This window comes from Triticum dicoccoides, chromosome 2B (assembly GCF_002162155.2).
Source record: "Triticum dicoccoides isolate Atlit2015 ecotype Zavitan chromosome 2B, WEW_v2.0, whole genome shotgun sequence".
Taxonomy (NCBI): Eukaryota; Viridiplantae; Streptophyta; class Magnoliopsida; order Poales; family Poaceae; genus Triticum; species Triticum dicoccoides.
The window spans coordinates 477,873,067-477,896,306 of NC_041383.1; the positions used below are offsets into that span (position 1 = coordinate 477,873,067).

Genomic DNA, 23,240 nt, shown 5'->3' on the forward strand with positions numbered 1-23,240 from the left:
CCAAGCCTCAAGAGGACCATGACTAGAGCACGTGCTAGATCTCTCGAAACCGAGGTGACTTCTCTCCTAAATGATATCTCATATGATCCCCTCGAGACATGGCTACTACCTAAGTCTGATATACTATGCATGATTAGGTGTCAAGAAGAACCTCCCGAGGATGCATGTGAAGACGGACAAGCTGCCCACTCCACGGATGAAGAGAACCAGCTGAAAAGGACAAGTTCACCTTCCAGGCCCTGTGCATCCGGCCCAAGCCCCGGACATCCGGCCCTGGAGCATCTCCATCAGCATCAGCCAAGCCGGCCAAGTCTACAGGGCCAGGACATCCGGCGTCCAGCCCGGACATCCGGCCTCCGCCCGAAAATCCGGCCAAACCCCCCGGAAATTCGGCGCCTCGCACCAGGAACCACAGAAGTTCAACCCTCTAGCCCGGACATCCGGCGTCCTGGCCCGGACATCCGGCGCCTCCGGAAGCCCCGGACATCCGGCCCGACGCCCGGACATCTGGCTCCGCCTGCGTGTGAACAGTGAAGGGCCGAAGCCAATGTACCTCTTCGCACCCCTAGACTATATATACTCCTTCCCTTTCCTCTTTCTAGGTTTAGCATTGGATTAGCTCATATTTGTGTGAGAGCCTTTGCTCATCCACTTAGATACTTCTCCTCGGAGTTCAGGACCTCTTCGGAGAAGATCCCCTAAGCGGATTCAAGACCCCTTTCTAGGGAAGACCCTCAAGACCTCCGTTAGGAGAAGAACTGTCCTTTGTATCCTTTCCTTTGTTGATCTTGAATCTTGTGCTACCTTATGTGTGTGATGATCTAGCACTTGTGTGATTGATTCTATGTCGGTTTAGTGTTTCTCTCTCGTTTCCCCCATGTTCTCCTTTGTGATTTCCGTGCGTTCCTCGTGTTCTCCGGTAGGATCCCCTCCAAACGTGAAAGATCGACGCTCTAGGGTTCCACCCTACATCAGAAGGTCTATTCCTGCAAGCAATCGAAGAACAAGCAAGAATATGATAAAAGCAATCTGAATATTGCGAATATGTATGAAGTATTGATAAAGGTGGGGATCCGTAAGCGGTCTTGGTCTGGTCGTTGGACACAAACGAAGTACACGAAGTTGCAACGACTAAATTTTAACTAAACAAATCCCAAGGGAAAAGCTACTAGATGGATCTACTTATATAGGAGCAAGGGGTGGCGGCCTAGGAGGTGGGAGGACGTCCCAAGGCAGCCTAAAACTAACCCTAGGTCGTACAAGGCCAATGGGCCCAAGTGGAGGTGATGCAACACCTTTGGACTTGTTGTTTGACTCGGATTCTGCTACAGTGTCTGATTGTTTCGTCGATATCTTAACGCTCCGGATGAATTTGAAGGTGAATCCAATTGTGCTGGAAAGAGCACAAAATCTAGAATCCAACAAAAAGAATCACCCAATTCGGAGTCCGTATGAAAAAATTGTTGGCGTTTTGAGTCAGGTATGTTTGTGCAGTCCGAATCTGAATCCAGAACGTGAGAGACTTGGACTCTATCTTCTCTTGGCCCAAAAGTGACGTGAGAGAACTTTTTGAACAACACTTAAACATCTCTTTCTCCCTTATCTTCATATGTGAATTGTACAAATATCCCATACACCTGTAATGAGACAAAACACAAAAGTGTGTGAAGTATTTTTGTTCTGGATAACACAAATAGATTATTGAATAGCTTGCACTAGAAATCACCTGACAAATATGCATGTATGCAATATTTTTGGTCGTATCCAAGGTAGTCATGTCCTCATCATCCTCCCCTTTTTGAAAACAAAGCCGCCCTCGACGTTGCTTAATCTGAAATGTGGCTAAGAAAAGAGACAAGGTATACATGTTGTATATGTATATGTCATCCATTTTTACTTCCCTTAATTTTTGCACATATGACACATGTATACATGAGTAACTTTCATATATCATAAAATATAAAGGCAAAATATTATTATAAGTAGAAGGCATGAAAATATTGCAACTCAGTTTGCACATATAAGTGAAGCCCTTATTCCTATCAAATGATTGACAATATTCATCATTAAACCATCCCAATATTGGTGAATAAACCTTACTTGCATCAAATTTACATGCTACAACATTCTTAAATAAGCAAACATGCAGTAAGTCATTGGACACAGAATCATCACCAAGATTAGGGGTCATATCAAAATGATTAAACATTGGTTCTTTTGCATCAATAGTTAATTCAATGGGTGCACTCAAAATTGTTGGTATTTCAGTTGTTTGATCACATGATGCATTCATGATAGTAACATGATTCTCTAAAATAGGTGGCGTGCTCAAATCAACAGGTAACTCAACATATGATGTATTTAAGTTAATTAGGGATGCATCATTCTCATGTGAAGTTATATCATCAATACCTTTACTGTTACCTTATCGCAAAGACGTAACTGATGTCGGTATGGACAATGACAATGTACCATACACTTGAGATGATGTCACACTCACAATCTGAGGTGTGGCTGCTCTAGTAGGTGCAACGGTGGAGGAATCAACCAATGGTAGTGAGCATGAATTGGAATAGTAGTTGTTGTAGTCATCCAATGAATCCTCCTGTAACTGTCTCTCAAAGGTACAAGCACGAACATACATACCAGTAATGCAACGAGGAATATACCTAAATCTTGCCTGAATATCATGGTTCAAACCACCAAAAGTCTATTCATTGTATCATCCTCAGATTCTTCTATGTCACAGTGATGCATATAAGATTTGAACTCTTGGTAATAAGCATGAACAATGTTATTGCCTTGTTTAAATTGTTCAAATTTGTGAAGCAATTCACGACGATAGTAAGGAGGGAAAAATTACATGTTTCAAATCTTTCCAAGTTGTGGGTTGGTTATCAATGTTTTTCTTACAATCCACACTCCACCAAACAGAAGCAAAGCCAGTAAATGCTCTAGTGGCAGCTCGTACTCGCTCAAGTTCAGAAAAGTCATGGTTACTAAAAACTTGTTCTACTTCAAACTCCCAAGCTAGATAAATAGCATGATTAAATCTACCCTCAAATGACGGTAAAGAGATAACCTGATCATGTGCTTGTGTGTGTTGTCCCAACTCTCGTGATGGTGAAGATGTGTCTGTCGTCCAAGAACTTCTACCTCCGGAACCTGTCATGATTAGTAGAAACAAGAAACAAAATTCGAGAATAATGTTCCTATGAACTACTAGGATGTGGTTGTAAAGTGCTCACAGTAAAGCAAATATCAATATCTTACAAGTTCTTACCATGCGGCAGGTGGTGACAGGCAACCAGCGATGTCAAATAACTCCGAAAATTATGTAAAGCGATTGCCAGGGGAACGTATGTATACACGGTGTAGAAATATGTGAAGCTGGGTTGGCTATATATGGTAGCAAAAGATTAGCAATAATCAATTCAAAGATGCAATGTTGAATAAACGCTCAACGACGGTATTGTGTTGGTCCTAGGCTAGACCGGACTAGAGACGCGAGCCTAGAACACTAATGAGGTCACGGCGTAGCACAACTAGCATCAATCAAGGATACTAAGTAGCTCTGGACAACAAGATATAAGTGAAGATCACAACGGTAGTGAAGATAATGATGAAAAACAACTGCCAAGAAGGATATACAACAACTCTCTCCAACTTTCCTCTTGAAAAGTTTGAGCCAATTTTCTGATAAATTTTTTCAAAGAATGCTACTAACTCAAGCTTTCCAATGCAAAAAGAATCACTCAATTCCGAGTTGATATGAAGAGTCAAAAAAATTCTAAAACTGGCTTGAAAAACTGGAATAAGCTGTGTTCGCAAACTTCGGAGGGCAAAAATACCTATTTAGAAGCCGATTTTGAGGTGCAAAATATTGAACTAGCTTCTGCAACTATTTATATGCGTTTCGTCTCTAGCTTTAATTTGAGTACTCGTGGAGCCAAAACGGACTTCGTATGAGGAAGTTATGCCTGTTTTACTGAGCAGTGCATAAAACAGATTCCAATCCGAATTCAGCTACGAGATTGAGTCTAGATAGATCTGAACTTTGTTTTTTTCTCTTTTTTTTCCTCACACTTTTTTTTCTTTTTCTTTCTCTTTTTTTTTTCTTTTTTTTCTTTCCTTTTTTCTCTGTTTTTTTCTCTATCTTTTTTTCTTCCTCTTTCCAAGACAAACTAGATAAGATGCAGATTGGATCAGGCGAAGATGTGAATGACCTCAATTAGGATTATGACAATGAACAATGCATAGCACGTGGTGGAAATTGATGGATGAGATGATGGACAGCGGAAGGGATAATGATGCAGCGGCGACGTGACTAATGTGAACAGAACTCGAAACTCTAAAGGAACTAGACACTAAGGCCAGCAACTTGACACGACGATGTAACCGATAATTCAATAATGCAAATAATGAAACGAAAATTGCAAAGGCTCAGACTGGCTAGGACAAAGGATGAATAGATCTAACTTTTTTTTATGGTTTTTTCTTGGACAATAGGTAAGAAAATAAATCTAATCTAGGGATGACTGGAAATTCTCACCGAGCAACCTGAAAACTGATACCACTTGATAGAGGCGGAGGTGTCCCGATCTTTCGATGAGATGATAACTATCGATTTGGTGAAGACGACTTTCACGATCCGACTACAAACGTGCACAACATTGCGCCTTAGGAATTGCTAAACCAATCTCCTGAGATTATTGACCACGCCGGAGCACGATCAACCTGACCACGAAGGTCTATTCCTGCAAGCAATCGAAGAATAAGCAAGAATATGATAAAAGCAATCTGAATATTGCGAATATGTATGAAGTATTGATAAAGGTGGGGATCCGTAAGCGGTCTTGGTCTGGTCGTTGGACACAAACGAAGTACACGAAGTTGCAACGACTAACTTTTAACTAAACAAATCCCAAGGGAAAAGCTACTAGATGGATCTACTTATATAGGAGCAATGGGTGGCGGCCTTTGAACTTGTACAAGGCCAATGGGCCCAAGTGGAGGTGATGCAACACCTTTGGACTTGTTGTTTGACTCGAATTCTGCTGCAGCGTCTAATTGTTTCGTCGATATCTCAACGCTCCGGACGAATTTGAAGGTGAATCCAATTGTGCTGGAAAGAGCACAAAATCTAGAATCCAACAAAAAAAGAATCACCCAATTCGGAGTTCGTATGAAAAAGTTGTTGGCGTTTTGAGTCAGGTATGTCTATGCAGTCCGAATCTGAATTCAGAACGTGAGATACTTGGACTCTATCTTTTCTTGGCCCAAAAGTGACGTGAGAGAACTTTTTGAACATCACTTAAACATCTCTTTCTCCCTTATCTTCATATGTGAATTGTACAAATATCCCATACACCTGTAATGAGACAAAACACAAAAGTGTGTGAAGTATTTTTGTTCTGGATAACATAAATAGATTATTGAATAGTTTGCACTAGAAATCACCTGACAAATATGTATGCATGTAATATTTTTGGTCGTATCCAAGATAGTCATGTCCCCATCACTTTCCGAGAGGCACGACCGTGATTCTCGCGAAAGCAAAACCGCGACTCTTGGGAAAGGAAAAAAAAACAGAAAACACGTTATTTCGCGCCAATTTTTTTTTCGAATTTTTTTTGATCGAAAGCTAAGAAAAACCGAAGGAAAACCAAAACATCAGAAAACCCCGGAAAAAAACCTTTAAAAAGCCGATAACACGTGCGGAAAAATTAAAAAAACAAAATCCAGGAGGAGCGTCCAGTGCGTGACACGTGGCGAATGGCTGAGAGCGCACCAAGTGGCGCTGATCGTTGCGAGGCTCCCGAAGGAGCGCTCGTTAACTAGTTGCTCCCATGTTGAACCACATGCGATGAATTGGCTTTTCAAATTGAGCTAAACTTTGGATCATAGCTCCTTCACATCAATGGTGGTCACCCTTTGGTGTATATGGTATGTGACGGCATATATCAGCGAGCTGGGTCAGCTGGCTAGTTCAGAGACGAGGCAAGCTCCTGTGGTTGCTCGACAAGACTCCTTCAACTCCAATATTTCGTATATACATAGTATATTACAAGGGAAACGTTCTTGATCGGCGCGCCGGCCGAATGCTCGGCCGGTCGCGTGCGACTCGCACAACTCCACTTGAACAAAAACGATGCCCACAACCCACGTGACCACAATAGCCTAGCCCACCTGGCCCACAACCACTCGTTCTTCTTGTCCTTATCCAGCACTGACACTTCTCGTCCACTCTTCACCCCGTTTCTCATCCCCTATCTCTAGCGAGTGGCCAAATCAAGCCGTCGGAGAAATCACCTCCGCTCCCATGCCCCCATGCGCTGCTCCTCATTCTTGAATCAAGCCCTCTCAATTTCTCATCTCGCCCTGTCTCCTAACTCTATTCATCAGCCACGCCGACCGGAATTCCCTACAAGCACCGGCGGGCCGGCGCCACCGCACCCAAAACTCCCTGCCACACTGCAACCTGAGTTGGCGGAAGTTGGAACTTCCATCTTGTCGAGCTGCAACCGGGCAACAAAAGAGTTGCAACGGGGCGAGCGGTTTGCGAGTCGTGTCGAGGATGCTGGAACCGTCGACGTGAGGTGCTACCACATGCGTTTGGTTTTGCTGGAGCCAATATTCTTTTTTGCTACCATGGGTGTTTGGTTTTGCTGGAACCACCGCCAAATTTGCAAGTTTGCTACCACTGACTTTCTGGTTTGCTGGAACGAGCTTGATTTTTTGCTACATCCGTGTTTTTCTACTTTTGCTGGGGCACAGTTTCCAGTTTTTATTTCACAAGTTTTGCTACCACTGTCTTCTTGTTTTGCTGGATCCAATGCATTTTTTTGCTACAATCGGGTGGGTGGGAGCTGCATCGTCAGCTCCTGGCTGGAACCAGCAACGCGCATAGCTGCTACTGGAGATTTTTGCTTCAAAGGCGATGGGACCTAGAGATGCTGGAACCAAATTTCTTCATGAGGTGCAGTGGCGAGGCACTTTTTTGATCTTTTGCTGCCATTGTGTTTTTTGCTGGAACCTGATTTTGCTACAACGAGCATTTGATTTTGCTGGAACCGCCTGAAGCAGAGCTGATTTTTGTTGCAACCATCCAGTCCGCAGCGGGCCTGGCGAGCGGCGACGGCTAGCCGGTAAACGGTCCCGGCCAGCCGACGAGCGGTGGCCACAGAGCTACAACCATCGCCACCGGGAGCTGCAACTGCGTGCTCACGTTGCTGACGAGAAACGCAGGCGGCGACGGCAGTGACCGGTGATGATGACGGCGACCGGCGGCGAGGGCAGCGACAGGGGAGAGGCGCGGGGAAGTGCTCCGAGGCTGGTGCGTCGTCATCTATGGAGGCTCGTTGGGAACTTTTTTTAAATAAAGAATGTCTGTATATATATTTCGTGAAGGAAAAAATGCAGATACTTATAGCATGCATCCAAATACAGTACCACAAGGACGACCATGCATGGAAGAGCATGACGATTATTTTCCATGCATGCTAGTACACTACGTTTCAAGCAACAAGTGATGTACGTAAACAATCCCACTAATCACACACCACACTAACAGAGTCACTAAGCATGGCAACACAAACGAGCTGGTACAGTACGTGATAGGCTGATAGCCTGATAGTGATAGGTCAGGGCGTCAGGCCGGGCCACCATGTCTAGCACTTGCCATCGTCTGGTTCGTGCGCGTGCCTGACGACGACCTCGTCGACCACCACAGCCTGCTCCTGCACTCGCACGTACTCAGGAAGATCCTCCTCCTCCTCCGGGCACTCGGCCCGCTCCTCCCTCCTCACCCGCCTCCGCCGCGCGAGCAGGAAGAGCTCCGCCAGCAGCCCAAGGAGGACACAGCCCGGCGATCGGGACCAGCACTATCACGAGGATGTGTCCTCCCCCCTCCGGCGGTGGCGACGGCGTATAGACGGTGTTGGAGCCGGAAGGATCATAACAATCAGGCGTTGGAACATATGGGACGCCGGTGTACGGCGTCGGCGCCGGGGCTGGGACATCCGGGCCGGGAGACGACGTCGGTGGCGGAAGTGGACCATAATAAGGTGTCGAGGCATCCGGATATGGGGTTGGCGGCAGAGCGGGACCAGTCGATGGTGGGTAAGAAGGTGGTGGCAGATAAGGGCGATATAGCGACGGTGGCGGCGGCGGCGTAGGAGGTGGTGGTGACAGATAAGTGGGGTACGGTGTAGGAGGTGGTGGTGACTGATAACGGGGATTCGGCGATGGCGGCGTAGGAGGTGGTGGTGAGTGCGGACCGTACCTTGAATATGGTGGCGGAGACATTTTTGCTAGCTAACTAAACTAGCTTGGTGGTGTGGCTCTGCACTGTCTGTTTATCAATGTCTATCTCACTGAGATGTACCTACTCCGGGCTGGGGTGGCGGGCTATATATATACATATATACACATTAAACACATTCAGCTGTGCATCAAGGGCGAAACGCTCGCTGTGTCCACGTCACCCAATCTTTACTGTAGGTAAAACCTAGCGATGTTGGAGATAAAAAGGCAATTCTTCCTGACGAAGGCTCCTTCCTCCTTTTCCGAGTACCACAATTCAGGCATCACATGCAGATTGGTACCACGATTGCTAATTTTTGCGTGTCAGTACCAACATTTGTCCAAATTTTTGCAAATTGGACTAAAACGCGTATTTATACGTATTGACGCCCGATCCGACAGGTCGGGCCCACCCGTCAGGTGCCACGCTGGCCAATCGGCGCGTGCCCGCGTGCTGACTAGGACGAGCCGGTGCGCTGCTGTCCTAACCGGCCCGGTCGCACCAGCTCCAGTCCGGCCGCACCATTCCCCTCCCCCTCCTCCTCCTCGCTCGAACCCTAGTCCATGGCGTCGGCGATTCCGCCAGTCGGCGGCGAGGGTGTCCACGGCGGCGGCGAGGGCGTCCACGGCGTCGGAGAGATGCCGTTCTGGCCTCCTAGCGGAACGGTTGGCGTCGACGGGGATGGCGGCGACGAGTCCAGCTCCGCGTACTCGACCGACGACGAGGAGTCGATGTTACTCACCATGGAGCAGCGGTTGCGGTTGGCGCATCAGTGGGTGGCGAACCCTAGCAGCAGCCATGAGTTGACGCATGGACTTGGCGGCGTGCTGTAAGTACCCTTGTCCTACTCCTCTGATTCATCCAATTGGGCATTTTTAGGGTTTGTTCATCTTCTTCTTTATCTAGTTGGGGATTAGGTTTTATCCAATTGAAGTGACTAGACTAACCTAGTAACATAGTGTATTGCACTCTCAATTTAGTTTAATTACTGTGGCTCTCCAAATTGTTCTGTACTGTCTGGTACTGTAATTTAAGCTGTTTTGTACTTTACTGTTGCTCTCCAAAATTTGCTTTTGTGCTAAATTAGTAAATAATAGACTTACAGGTTACTTTAAATTGTAATGTACTGTACTGTTGCTCTCCAAATTAAGAGTAATTATAATGAATAAATGAAATTTAATTTTTTCTGTAGTTTGGATGAAGACATTTGGCAAGTAAGGATCCATTTTGATGCAAGAGAACCATTGGAGATGAAGCTGTGTGGTTCAGATATTACTTATCTGAATTTGGTTGCAGTGATGGAAACCCAAGGATTTAATGCATATGATTGTTTGTTTCACATTGAAAATCCATCTTTAGGAGAGAAAGGGCTGGATTTGGTAGACAGTCATGCAGAATTACGGATGATAAAGAGGAAGATCCAGGACAAATTGGTGCTTAATTTGCTAGTCAGGGCTTGTCCACCCCCTGATACTGATTTTGAGAGGCAACATTTTGAAAAGCCAGACTTGTCCACTGTGGTGTACCAAGAGCCTGTTGTTTATGATCTGAGTGAGCCTCCTATCTTAGCTGTTGATCAGGAAGGAGTAGTCTTTGAGAGTCAATGTAGCACACATCACCCTGTTGCTCCTGCTGGTGTTTGCACACAAGAAAGCAGAAATGCAACTAACAAGTTGAAAGCAGTTTTGGAAGAAGAAGAAGAGGGATATCAAGGATTTGAGGCTTATGAGGACAGTGATTCCTCTGATGAGGATGGTCAAATTGGAAGTTACCCTAATTACATGGTTGATGAAGAAGATGTAGAGGTGGAAGAGGGAAAGAGGCAGAGAGAGCTAGAAGTACAAGAGGAAGAATCAGATGATGATCAATCAGAAGAGGAAGAAATGCTGCATTATGAGGGTGACACTGAAGTTGAGGACCCATTTGAGGTAGAGGAAGATAGGACTTTTGAACAAGAAGAAGAAACTATAGTTGAACCTGTAAAGAAGAAGCAGAAGCTGCCAGTTAGAAGAGGCCCAACCACTAGGTCACATTGTAGTGAGCTACCAGAGGTTGAACCTGATTTCAGACCATCATCAGATGAAGAAGAGGAGGGGTTGTTGAGGGAGAGTGATGATGATGGTTTTCAGCCACTCTCTTTTGTCCTACAAAAGAAAAGGAACAGTAGGGCAAAGAAAAGGCCTCCTAGGAAGTGGTACAATGAGAAAATGGAGCAACCACATGAGCAACTGTGTATGAAGTTGTGTTTTAGGGATCAGCATCAATTCAGAGAAGCTTTGTTGAATTTGCACATCACCCAGGCCAGGAATTTCAGGTATCACAGGAATTCAGATCAGAGGATAATTGTTGAGTGTACAGATAAAAAATGCCAGTTCTTAATGGTGGCAGCAGTTATAAAAGGGGAGAAAACATTTGTAATTAAGAAGATGAGACTAGAGCACACTTGCCCTAGTACCACTGAGACCACCAGGGTTAGTGCTAAGTGGCTAGCACAGAAATATGAGCATCTCTTTAGATCTGATATAACTACTGGTATTCAGACTATAATTGATGCATGCAATGAAAAATATGGTGTAGATGTGCCCAAGTGCATGGCATATAGGGCAAAGAACATAGCTATTGATGATGTGTTAGGAGATCACAGGAAGCAATATCCTAGGCTTAAAGACTATGCTCAGACTGTCATGGACACAAACCCTGGAAGTAGAGTAATAGTCACTACTGTTACTCCAGTACCTAATGCAAAAATACCCCACCCAGGCCCAAGATTCCATGCCATGTTTTTTTGCCTTAATGGAGCAAGGGAGGGGTTTCTCAATGGGTGTAGGCCTTTCATTGGTTAGTTCTTGAACCTTGTGTGAACCATTTACATATTGTAGAGTACTCCATATTGTTTCTCACTTGGAAATGTTGATTATGCAGGTGTTGATGGATGCTTCATTAAGCTCACTACAGGTGCTCAACTACTTGCTGCCACTGGTAGAGATGGCAACAACAACATATATCCACTGGCATTTGGCATAGTTGGTCAAGAGGACACTCAGAGTTGGTGTTGGTTTCTACACCAACTGAAAATTTGCCTAGGGGGAGAAGTGGGCAAGTTTGGAACTTATACTATAATGTCAGATAGACAAAAGGTATGTGTTTGCATATTTCATTCTGTTTTGAACAAGTGTTTGCATTAGCTTAGATTTTCAAATTGTTTGTAGCTTAGACTTGTTAAATTGTTTGTGTCAGGGGTTATTGAATGTAGTGAATGCTGTTTTTCCAAGTTGCAACCAAAGATTCTGCCTTAGACATTTATATGCAAATTTCCAAAATGCTGGGTTTAGGGGTGAAGATCTTAAGAAGTGCATGGATAATGCTAGCTATGCCTACAATGAACACAAATTTAATATTGCAATGAATGATCTTAGAGCTGAAAGTGAGGAAGCTTGGGAGTGGCTTACTGCAATACCAAAAAAAACATGGGCAAGGCATGCATTTGACACAAACTGCAAGACTGACTTGGTAGTGAACAACTTGTCAGAGGTGTTCAACAAGTACATTCTAGATGTTAGGAGAAAACCTATAAGGACAATGTGTGATGGGATAAAAGATAAGCAGATGGTGAGGTGGCACATGAAGAGAGAGAGTGTAAAGGAAGCAAGATGGGAGATAACACCTCATTACAGTGAGAAGCTAGAGATTGAGAAGGAGAGGGCCAGATACTGCAAGCCAATATAGGCAGGGGTCAACTTATGGCAAGTTACAAGTGGGCAGCAAACACATGCTGTCAACCTGGAACTTGAGACTTGTGGATGCAGGAAGTGGGACCTTAGTGGCATACCTTGCAACCATGCCATCTCTGCAATAAACAAGGCTAAAAGGAAACCAGAGGATTATGTCAGCAAATTCTTCAAGAAAGATTTTTATGCTGCAGCTTATGAACCAATGATCTTTCCTGTGCATGGTGAGCATGATTGGACAAGGACCCCTGATCCAGACATAGAACCACCTGCATTCAAAATCAAGAGAGGAAGAAGGAAAGAAAAGAGGATCAAGGGCAAATTTGAAGTACCAAAGCCAAAAGAAACTTCAAGAATGGGGACCATAACATGTGGCAATTGTGGTCTCCAAGGGCATAGGTACACAAACTGTCTTAAACAGTTGAAGCCTGAGCTAGTTTTGAGGAAGAATAAGCATGTGGTAATAATTTTTCACCTTCAAATATACTAATGTTTTCTTTCTTGTACATTTCTTTCTAGCATTATTAACTGTTTCCTTTTCTTTGCAAGGCTAATCCAAGTACCTCACAGCCAAGAGCTGCTGGTCCTTCTACTGCACCAACAGCAAGACAACCAAGACCTGCTGCTTCTGCTCCTACACCACCATCATCTGGAAGAAGAGGAGCTGGCAGAGGAGCTGGTGCTACTTCTACTACAACACCACCATCTGGCAGAGGAAGAGGAGCTGGCAGAGGAAGAGGAGCTGCTACTTCTACTACAACACCACCATCTGGAAGAGGAAGAGGAGCTGGCAGAGGAAGAGGAGCTGCTACTTCTACTACACCACCACCATCTGGAAGAGGAGCTGGCAGAGGCAGAGGAAGAGCTAGAAGAGGTGCTCCAATGCCATTCATTGCCCCAAGGCAATATGCTGACATTCCTACTGATGGCACACACACTGGATGGATGTCCTACTTCACTGCTAGCATGGGAGGTGGAGGAGCCATGTAATGTCAAATATTGTGGTGTTATTTTGATTAAACTTGATGCTTGAGGTGGAGTACTGGTGGAGTACTCTAGTAATGTTGAACTTGATACTTGTAATGTTGAACTGGATGGATATGTGGTTGAACTTTAGGTGATTATCTGAATGTTGAAATTTAGTTGGTTATCTGAACTTGCTACTGGATGCTGGTAATGAGAGTTGATTGTGACAAATCAGTACCACATTTGCAGATTATTGTGACAAATCAGTACCAATTCTGCTGCTAGCTGTTGCATGTCAGTACCAATATTGGGGCATCACATAACATGCAGTACCACATTTGGGGATTCTGACATGTGGGCCATCCACCTTTCCTACTATTAAAGTGTGACAGCACAAGATCTCACAGGAGTGTGGGGACGAAACTAGGGTTCATCCGCGCAGCCAAGGACAAATCTCAGAGGCGAGGCGCTGACTGGGGCCGGCGGCGGAGAGATGTCGTGGTCGTCCAGTGCCGGGTCCGCTCCCGGATTTCGTCGAGCTGCAGGAAGGAGGGGGGAGGAGTCGCGCTCGCCGGTGCGCTACCGCGAGAACCCAATGGCATACGAGCCTCCGGTGATGTGCCACTGTTCAACTCCGAGGAAGGCGCCAAGATGGATCTCCTGGAGCAGGCAGAACCCTGGTAGGAGGTACTACAGCTGCGTGGATGCTATGGTGAGTGCTGTTTTTTCCCTAATTTTCTTCCTCTTTCTTCTGTGCAATAATTTTTGGCAGCATGGTGAATTTGCTTGTGTATCTTAATAGCACGGTGGCTGTGGATTTGTGCAATGGCATGATGATCCATTGCCCACATTCTGGAGTGAGCTCATTGGGGATCTGCGTGATGAAGTATGGAGGCTTAAAGGTGCAACTGTTGCTAGATCTGAAGATCAATTTCCAATCCTGACTCCAAGTGAAGATGATGGCACAAGGGAGGCCATGTTTCTGTCTCTGCAAACTCAACTCAGAGAGAAGAATGCAGAGATTGCAGGGATTAGGGCCAAATTTCACAATGTGTTGTTTCTTTTCACTATATTTGTGCTTGGCTTAGTTGCAAGCAAGATATTAAGTTAGTTAGTTGCTTCAGTTGTAGCCAAGTTGTAATGGATCAAGTTGTAATGGATCAAGTTGTAATGGATCAGTGAAGTTATCTTCTGATGCAATGAGATTTAGTGAGTCTTGTTCCTCTTTTATTGCAATGTACTGTCTGGTTTGCTGCAACATTGTCATAATGTACAATCTACATAATCAGCATAACCATAGCAATACATAACCATACATAATAAGAAACTGATCCATACATAGCAATACATAACCATTGTTCACAATACATAGAGGAGTTCCACTTCAAATGCATAGTTCATCATTTTCTCACAAAAGGATGAATAGCATAACTACTACATACATACACATCCATAGTTCACCATTAGTACAAGCATACAGTACACAACATTAGTTCCTAGATGCTAGTTCATTACACAACCATCATTCCCAAAAGGTCAGCAATGCCACTAATCTCATTTCATCTTCTTCACTTCTCCAAGATGGCTTGAATCCCCCTGAACTTCTCCTTCAACTTTTCATTCTGAAACTCTAACTGCCACTTCTCTTCAATATGCTTTTTATTTCCCTTAAGCAGATCAGCAACCTGAAGCTTCAACTCTAGCTTCTCTTGGGTGAGCTTCTCCTGACACTTAGTTAGCTCTGCATTCTTCAGCTCCAAATTCATACTAGCTTCAGTAAGCACTTGCTTCTCTTTCATTTTGTTCAACTTCAAGTTCTGAATGACTGTTGCTTGAGCTCTTGTCAGGTTGAGCAGCACCTCATACTTCTGAGTAAGTTGCTGGGTCTCTGCATCTTTCTTTGCCATCTTTGCTTTCATATCATCAGTCAGTTCTTTTCTTACCTCCTGCTGATATGTAATGGCAGACTGCAGATGCCTGAAATCCACCACCTTATCTTCCTGGAAGTTCATCAGCTCATGCACATCTTGGACTAGCTTGTCATAGTTGGCCTCCAGCTTGTTCTTCTCTTCTGTCAGATGGTGGATAGTGAAAGAATTCTCAAGATTGTCATTCACCCTAGCACTTTTGGCATCTTCAACCATTGCCCATAGCTTCAACAATGCATTCTGCATTGTTGGGGGCCACTGGTGATCAACCCATTCAACAAAGCCACAATTGCTACCTTCCTGCAAAAACAATAACAACAACAAAACAGTTCATACAGCAAGTAATTACACAAAATCACTGCAGTTGCCAAAAAGAATGTCTAAATTTAGCATCAGACCACTAAATTTAACAAGAGGAGCAACCACTTGAGTAGCTGACTGACTAGGTTCAGCCATTGTTCTAATGCAAAATATACTCATGCTTGACCTAAATAAGCTACTCTAACCACTATGAATCAAAATGTTGACACCAAGCAGAGTACTCCAGCAAACAGAGTCCAATATGGCACTGACCAAGTAAGAAAAAAAATCAGTATGCCTACAATCCTACAATACATACCGGCTGTGCACATGCTAAAAACCTCCTGCTTGTGTCTGTTCCTTCAAAGGCAACAAGCCTCTCAGATGCCATGCCGTGCTTCTCACATGGAGACATCACATCCAGCTCAAGCCCCTTGTAATCTGGATCTTCAATGGTGAAAGGAACCTGCAGAAGCTCGCACAAAGACAATGGCCAAATCAAAACCTAGCGAAATCAACCAAATCAAGAAATCCCAAATATGAAACCCTAACCCTAACCCTGTACTGACCTCGTTGAGACCGTCTGTGGAGGAAGAATGCATGTACGGGGGGCTAGAATGGTCGTCGCTGCTTTCGTCCTCCAAAACCATGGCGACGGCGGGGCGGTGCGGCGGCCGGCCGGCTGTCGGGACGCGGTCGGCGGCGATGGAGGAAACGAGTGAGGAGGAGGAGGGGGAGGGGAATGGTGCGGCCGGGCTGGAGCTGGTGCGACCGGGCCGGTTAGGACAGCAGCGCACCGGCTCGTCCTAGTCAGCACGCGGGCACGCGCCGATTGGCCAGCGTGGCACCTGACGGGTGGGCCCGACCTGTCGGATCGGGCGTCAATACGTATAAATACGCGTTTTAGTCCAATTTGCAAAAATTTGAATAAATGTTGGTACTGACACGCAAAAATTAGCAATCGTGGTACCAATCTGCATGTGATGCCTGAATTGTGGTACTTCTGTGCAATTAACTCTTTTACCTCCCGCCGCCACTGCTCCATCTCCTCCCCGTCTTCTCCTCGTCTCGTCTACTCCGCGGCTCCGTCGCCTTCGCCTCCCCTCCCACCTCAGCTCCGCTGCCTCCGTCTGCTCCGCCTCGCTCTCCTCCGTCCCTCAGCGCGCCACGCCGTCTCCACAGGGTTCAACCTCCACCGGAGCCGATCTCTCCGCTGAGCACGCCCCGCGCCGCCGTTGCTGCCGAGGGCTCCTCGGTGCCGCTGCAGCCGGGGAGGCGGCCTGCGGGAGGGCCCTAAATGTGGCCGATGACTCAATCCGCGGTCGCATGTGGCGGCGGCCAGCCCAGCTCCGCCTCTTCCAGCCCATCTTCCTGGTATGCATCTGGATGCTTGCCTAAAGAAGTTGTCTCCCATTATTGATTCCTTTGGAGGTAATTTGCTTTCATAGTTCTTGTGTGCTGACAAGTCTAATTATTATCCATACATCAGGGCATCATTGGTAGTGAAGAAGGACTCTTGCAGCTGCGAAATATTAGCAGAGGAAAATCTATATGGTTTGAAGGGTTCAGATTCATAATCTGATAGTATTAGGACCCTTGATCCTTCAACCATTATGAGATTTCAAGGCAGATAGTGCATCTTGTACTGTTTACCTTGATTTAGTGAATGCCTTCTGTAGCTTAAGGTTTAATTAGCTGACTACTAATGCTTTGGTAATCTCCTTTCTGAATTCCTTACTTGGTAAACAATGTTCCTCACCCGGTCACCCCAAACTGGTGGAATATAAGAAGAATCAGAACTGGGTCACAATGTCTGGCGATTATCTTGTTTTCTGTTGAGGCGGAACTCAATTCAAATATGGTGGTGCAAGATACATACAGTTTGTACAATAGGTAGATATTACTATGCCACCTTTATCTACATTTGAACATATTAACTTTGCAAGAAAATTCCAAGTACTTTTATTGCCAAGTAAGTTCTGTGTACTTGTGAATGGAGATGCTTCTTGTGTGTATGTTTGCCAATGTTCAGTATTTCCTTCGGTAACATTGAGACTTTAGGAGTGAATATACACGTTGTGCAATCACATCCAACAGTAATAACACCAGTAGCAAAATAAAACTATTTTATTTGTTTCAGTTGAGATCCTAAACTGTATTAATATGTTATATAGCCAGCTTCATGTTAACATCTTCCTGCTTTTTCTTGCGGTGAAGTCAAGAGCTTTTTATTTATTATCAAGTTCTGGATACAATCAGCCTTTTGTTAGTTTCACGTTGTTAGTATGGCCCTGTTTTAACTAGCAGAATTCAGAAAAATGTACTAATTAATGCACACAAGAAGAGGGGATAAAAGAGGATGCTGGTGATGTGGATTATAACATTTTCCCCTGCTCATATGGAAACAATGTTGAGGATACCACCCTCCCTGCCCAAATTTTATGTGCAGTTTTCTCACTTATTCTCTAAAAAATTTGCCACTTAAATCTAATTTAATTTAAGCAATTCAATTTATGCTTTTTCCTAGGTGCTACGTGACTTCACTGGTCGCATTATTGACTGAGATTTCGAGTACGACAACTTCACAAAAAAATGGTTGGCTTGCTATCGTCTTGACGATCTTGAATTTCAGTTTGTTCTTTGGATTTACGGTTTCAAATTTTATCCCACTTGATTTCCAGTTTGAACTTTGGTCGAAGAACTTGGTTATTCTTGTTCTGATTGTTGACACATGTACTTAATTGACTACAAGCATATCATTCATATGACCGATACAATACATTGCCTTGCTTCAGTCTGTTGGAAGAGGGATAGGTGTGCCTTAATGCAGACTGTATATGCATCCTTGGTGGAACAATGTATGCATGTAGTGATGCAACTACGTGCACAAATCTGGGAGAACATGCATTATTTCTCCCCTTTCTAGCAATTTACCACCACATAGAGGTTGTTCCAGACATGTGTTTTTCCTAGATCCATGTGATGTTCCTTTCTTTTTCTCCCTGACTTGTTTATGGGCTTCTAGAGAAATTTTTTCAAGGAATTATTTTCAAAGGATCTATTCTAAAGAAATATTTTTTGTACTGCTGGATAGGCACAAAAAATCCTGTGCCACAAAGGTAGTGTCCATGGCATGTTGATGGCTAGCTATACTGCGTGTAAACAACAGGAATTCAATCAATTTTTTCTCTTTTCTAGAAAGTTAAGAACAATATCCAGTGTGATTCTCTTCTTATGTACCAGCTTCGCTGTGGAGCTCCAAGGCTGCTACTATAACTTCTTGCGCCATTATTTGGCAACCTACTGTTGCGGTCTCTAGAGGTGACACCATTAGTATGGGTCAGTTGCATTGGTGACGCTGAGCACAAAGCTGTGAATCCACTGCCTTTTGCTCTATATTGTGTATGTCTCTCCAACTGTAAGCTCTCCTTATTATTTTAGTAGTTGGATATAATGTCAAATCATTTACAATCATTGTGTGTAACTACAATCTGATGCAGAGAGTTCTGGTTTCTCATAATTCATCCAGTATATGTTTGTTTTCAAAGCAAAGAAATTGGAAAGTCATACAAGAGAAGCATAAATGACATGTCTTGAAAATTGTATGAGGTTCAATCTTGATATAGTTTTGGACTGAATATTTCTCACTTCGAGGAATGTGTTTTTGCTGAATGTTTTTTTCCAGTGCCCCAACGATTTTATTCCCTGGTACCGCATGGACTGAGATCAGGTTTTTATTCCAAAAATATATTTAATTTACTATGAGGTCATTTGACAGAGAGAAATGTTCTCTGTATAGTGGATACAAGCACTCATGATAGATCCTTTATGTATCGCCACTGACATATATCTTTTCTCCAAAGAAGAATATATTTGTGGACTAATTCATGTTATCAGGTTGATGTATCAGTTTTATGTATCACCGGTGACACAATGTTACTGATAATACTTGTCTTGAGAGTTATATCAGATTGCAGCCATCCTTTGAAATTGACATGGCATTTTTTACACCCAGGGTTAATTCATGTTATCTTTCTATTTGCTTCTAATCCTAAATATTTCTCATCCATACACGATTATGTATCTATAGGTTTGGTTGTGGCGTCAACTGGCTATCTCGACAACATTGATGCTGAAGTTAGCGACCCTCCAAAGAATGGGATGTTAGATGTCATAGAACTTGTCTGTCATGTTATCAAGCATTCACAGAATCCAAATGTCATAGTTTCTAGAAATGGGCATGAGCTATTGGAATCTCCCATGTGTTTAGATCCCATGTATCCTCCAATTCATCAGGTATGTCTTCTTGCCGAACTAATCACATTTAACTATAGCATTTCGGTTGTATCTTACTAGCCTTTCTAGGTTTTTGGCTTTCTATGTGTATGCCGATATATGAGAATACCCAGTTGCAAAAGAACATGACATTGCCAACCAAGGTAGGCAAAGCTAAAATAGGATTTTGGTTTGTGACCTTTTTCTATGAATCCCTTTCACGCTAATAGGTGACATTCCTTCCTTTCAGTTAACCACCCGATGCATCAGGCCTACCTCCGACTAGCACCTTGCAAACATTTTGAACTTACAGATTGCACGCTCTCCTTTTTCATTTTCAATGTTGTCTAGACTATTCCTTGTCAATTGATTCTACAAGGAGGGCTGATATCTCATTATTTAGAATTTACACTACAAATCCTTAAGCTCAGAAAGAAAGTTATGAATGTGTCTAGAGGCTCTTTTACTATTGTCACATTTGTGCATACCGTTCTCCAATGGCCATGCCATTTGTTCTGAATGCAAGCCAAGGGTTCATAATTGTCGTCCAACTAGCAGGAGTGAATTGGGTAACATAATATGCCTTGCTTTGGAGAAGGTTGGCGCCTCTCTAGAGGTTTTGTTCAAGTTCCAGAATTTTGGATGCTTGGGAATATATCCTTATTATTGCAAGTTGAAACATGAATCAGAGTGCCAATACATACCATATACTGGCCCAAATGCAGGTTCTGAATGCACTATCGATGGTGACATCCCATATCAAATTTCAGAGTGTTCTTTGAACTAATTCTGTTTGATCTTTCTATAGGTTTTAGATTTTTGTGGATTTATGTGATTGAATCTTGATATGTTGGGAATGCGTCGAGAAAATGCAACATGACTTGATGTTTGAAGTTACAACCTTATAGGGGCATCGACTCAAATTTGCAACGACGAATTTTATACCATGCTTGTGTAGCTCGGTCTGGTAATTTTCTTTCTCGAACATATAAACAGATTTAGTCCTGTATCTTGCTTTGACACTAAGTAATTCTTTATAAAAAATCTTAAAACTTGAAATTTGTGTGTTTATTAGTGTACTATTGGTCTGCGTATCTAAATAAAATAGCAGTGCATATGACCATAATTACGCAGATTCTTGAGACTTAAAAACTCAACCATGATTCCATGTTTAGGGATGCAATGATTCAGTTTGGACATCCAATATCAGCTGGGTTGAGGTTCTGGATGTTTTTAGATAGGTAGCTGTACCAAATGCAAAATTCTCACCTCAGTGAACTACTGTTCAGTATGTGACTGATTGAACTGAATAAGATCACCTATATATATCTCTGAACTAAAATACACTTAATTTCTATTCTTGCTTGACGCCCCGCCTCAACCCATTTCCTTCCCTTGGCCACCGCTCCACCCACCCGCTCTGCCCCATTTCTATGCGAAACCATAGAGATGGTGGCCGCTGATTGATGTGGCCCTGGTGGTAGCGACAACGGCTTCAAGCAGGAATACTAGGAGAAAGGAAGACGGGCATAGATCCATGCGGAGCATGAGGCGGGGAGCTAGAATAGATCGACACCAGGGCGTGAGGACCACCTCGTCATTCTCAAACAATGCCAGTACACCATGTCAGTATAGTATCATGTTCATGTCAGAATCTAAGAGATTTAGGAACATAGGAAGTAGATGGTAATTATGGACGTTGGAGAGGAGTAAATTTGATCACATATACTATATAGGGACTTCGTAGATGCGTTCTAGCAGCAGAAGCACAAAACCCTGTATGGAGAAAATTCACTTTTATTGAAGTACTGACATGAATATGACAGTACGGTGTTGATCAGTAGTGGTGGGCGAGGCGTGGGAGGTGACGACGACGAATGATACGGTGGTCAGTAGATAAAAGGTAAGTGCCGCCGCCGTTTGGTCCCTCTCCTCTCCTTGCTTCTGCCTCTTCCTATATTCATGTTTTGTGTTCTTGCCTTGTTGGAAGCCGTTCATTTCCACTGCCCAGCGGGGGCATCTTCGAGGACTAATCTAGCATCAGGCGTTATAGTAGGAGACACGGCTCTCATGGATTAGGATGTTGCACATCATTGACGGGTCATTCCATGGATTAGGATGTTGCACATCATTGACAGGTCGTTCCGCGCGCTGCTCTTGTTGATTTGTTCTTGACATATCCTCTGTGGTGTTGTACTTTTTGAATCAGTTGGTGGTTTATATTAGCAAGTCCTATCATTTTGTCACTTTTGAACCATCGACTATTGCTTTTCATACAAGCCTCTTAGTATATATGATGTCACTATTATTCTTTTAAGGCCAATCCATTCTCTGAATGTGTTGTATAGCTCTGTCTTATTGTTCCAGTCACCAACTTTCATATTGATGTACTTTGAGTCTAATGCAATAACACTACATAGTACAAACAGGTGAGTATAAGGGGCGCAATCCACCTGGCACCGCCCCCAACTTTCTCTTAGGAGGCGCCACCGGGTGGCGCCCCAACCACTAGTACATACATAAGCTCAACAAGTAGCACGAGCAGTGCATGCAGTACGCTCAATCCATGCATGATTGTGAAGTGTGAAATCACACGACTGTCCCTGCTTGGTCCAATAATATCTCCGTGTGTAGTTTGTTGGCAGCACAAGCAACTGTTAATTAGCATTTTCTCGAGGTAGCATGCACCTACTAGTTACTACTAGTACTTCACCAGTTGGATATGTCTAGCTGCTCTAATTTGTGTGGGCACTCGAGACTTGAGGTTTAATTATCATAGCATAGCCCTTGCCGCGGGCGACGGGCGGCCCCTACCGCTCCTCGCCTCCGGCCCCCCTCCCCGTCCATCTCCCCCCCCTCCGTTGCCGGCTGGGTCCGCCGGGCCCGCGCGACGTTGGCGGCGGCGGGCCGTCCCTTCCCCGCTCGCTCAGGGGGAGGGGGGTGCGGGGGCCTCTTGATGGCGCCGGTGCAGCTTGGCCGGCTAAGGTGGGGCTCGGCGGCGGGTCTCCGACGAGCTTCGTGGTCCTTGGTGCTGCGGCGCGGTCGTTGGACGCGGGGCGGCATGGCGGTGCTGGTGGCCGGCGGCGCCCGTGCGGTCCAGATCTGGGCCCTTTCGGGCTTCATCTGGGCTAGGACGGGCCGACGTCTCGGTGTGCGGCGATGCTGCTCCCTGGTTGGTGGCGAAGAGGCGGTGATCTGCGGGCGGTGGCGGCTTCGTTGGTCGGCGAGCTGCAGCGTGACGGAAGGGGATGTCCGGACCCTTTTGGGTCCGGTTGGGCCTCGGCGCCTGGCAGGCCCCTTGTCCGTGCGTCCGATCGGCTCCGCGATGGCGGTGGTGGTTGTCCCCTCATGTCGGCAATGTTGCGGATGCCCCCGAGGCCACTACCCCTTCTCCCGTCCTCCAAGTCTCGTGTCGGTGACCTCAGCGAGATGGCGAAGTTGATTCGGTGACCGTGGTGGCACATGTTGGTGGGCGGCGGGATGGGCGGTGCACTATGATTCGTCTGGGTGATGGTGGGGGTTTGGGTTGGAAGAAATCTCTGGCGGCTTGTCCGGCTCCGATGCGGCGACGCCTGTGGGTGCCGCCGGACCTTCCTGAAGGGCGTCGGGTACACCCCTCCTCCCACTTTGCCGGTTAGATATTTATAGATCGACGATCTGCCACATTAACTATTTTTGTTGGGGCATGCACTTGAGATTTACTAATTATCATCTTGTTCGAGATCATAACAAATGAGT

At 44.8% G+C, this 23,240-nt stretch overlaps 2 long non-coding RNA genes across 4 annotated transcripts; both read left to right on the top strand.

Moving 5' to 3' along the window:
* The first annotated feature begins 6,204 nt into the window (after positions 1 to 6,204).
* Positions 6,205 to 7,498, top strand: LOC119364337. Its single transcript, XR_005174837.1, has 2 exons — positions 6,205 to 6,979; positions 7,113 to 7,498. It is a non-coding gene; the product is annotated as an uncharacterized LOC119364337 (long non-coding RNA).
* Positions 7,499 to 16,256: 8,758 nt separating this feature from the next.
* LOC119364338 lies at positions 16,257 to 21,666 on the top strand. Of its 3 annotated transcripts, XR_005174840.1 has the most exons (7): positions 16,257 to 16,601; positions 16,717 to 17,120; positions 17,755 to 17,822; positions 18,471 to 18,629; positions 19,318 to 19,523; positions 19,593 to 19,666; positions 19,753 to 21,666. It is a non-coding gene; the product is annotated as an uncharacterized LOC119364338 (long non-coding RNA). The 3 variants fall into 3 exon arrangements; XR_005174838.1 differs by lacking the exon at positions 17,755 to 17,822; XR_005174841.1 differs by lacking the exons at positions 17,755 to 17,822; positions 18,471 to 18,629.
* Positions 21,667 to 23,240: the final 1,574 nt, after the last annotated feature.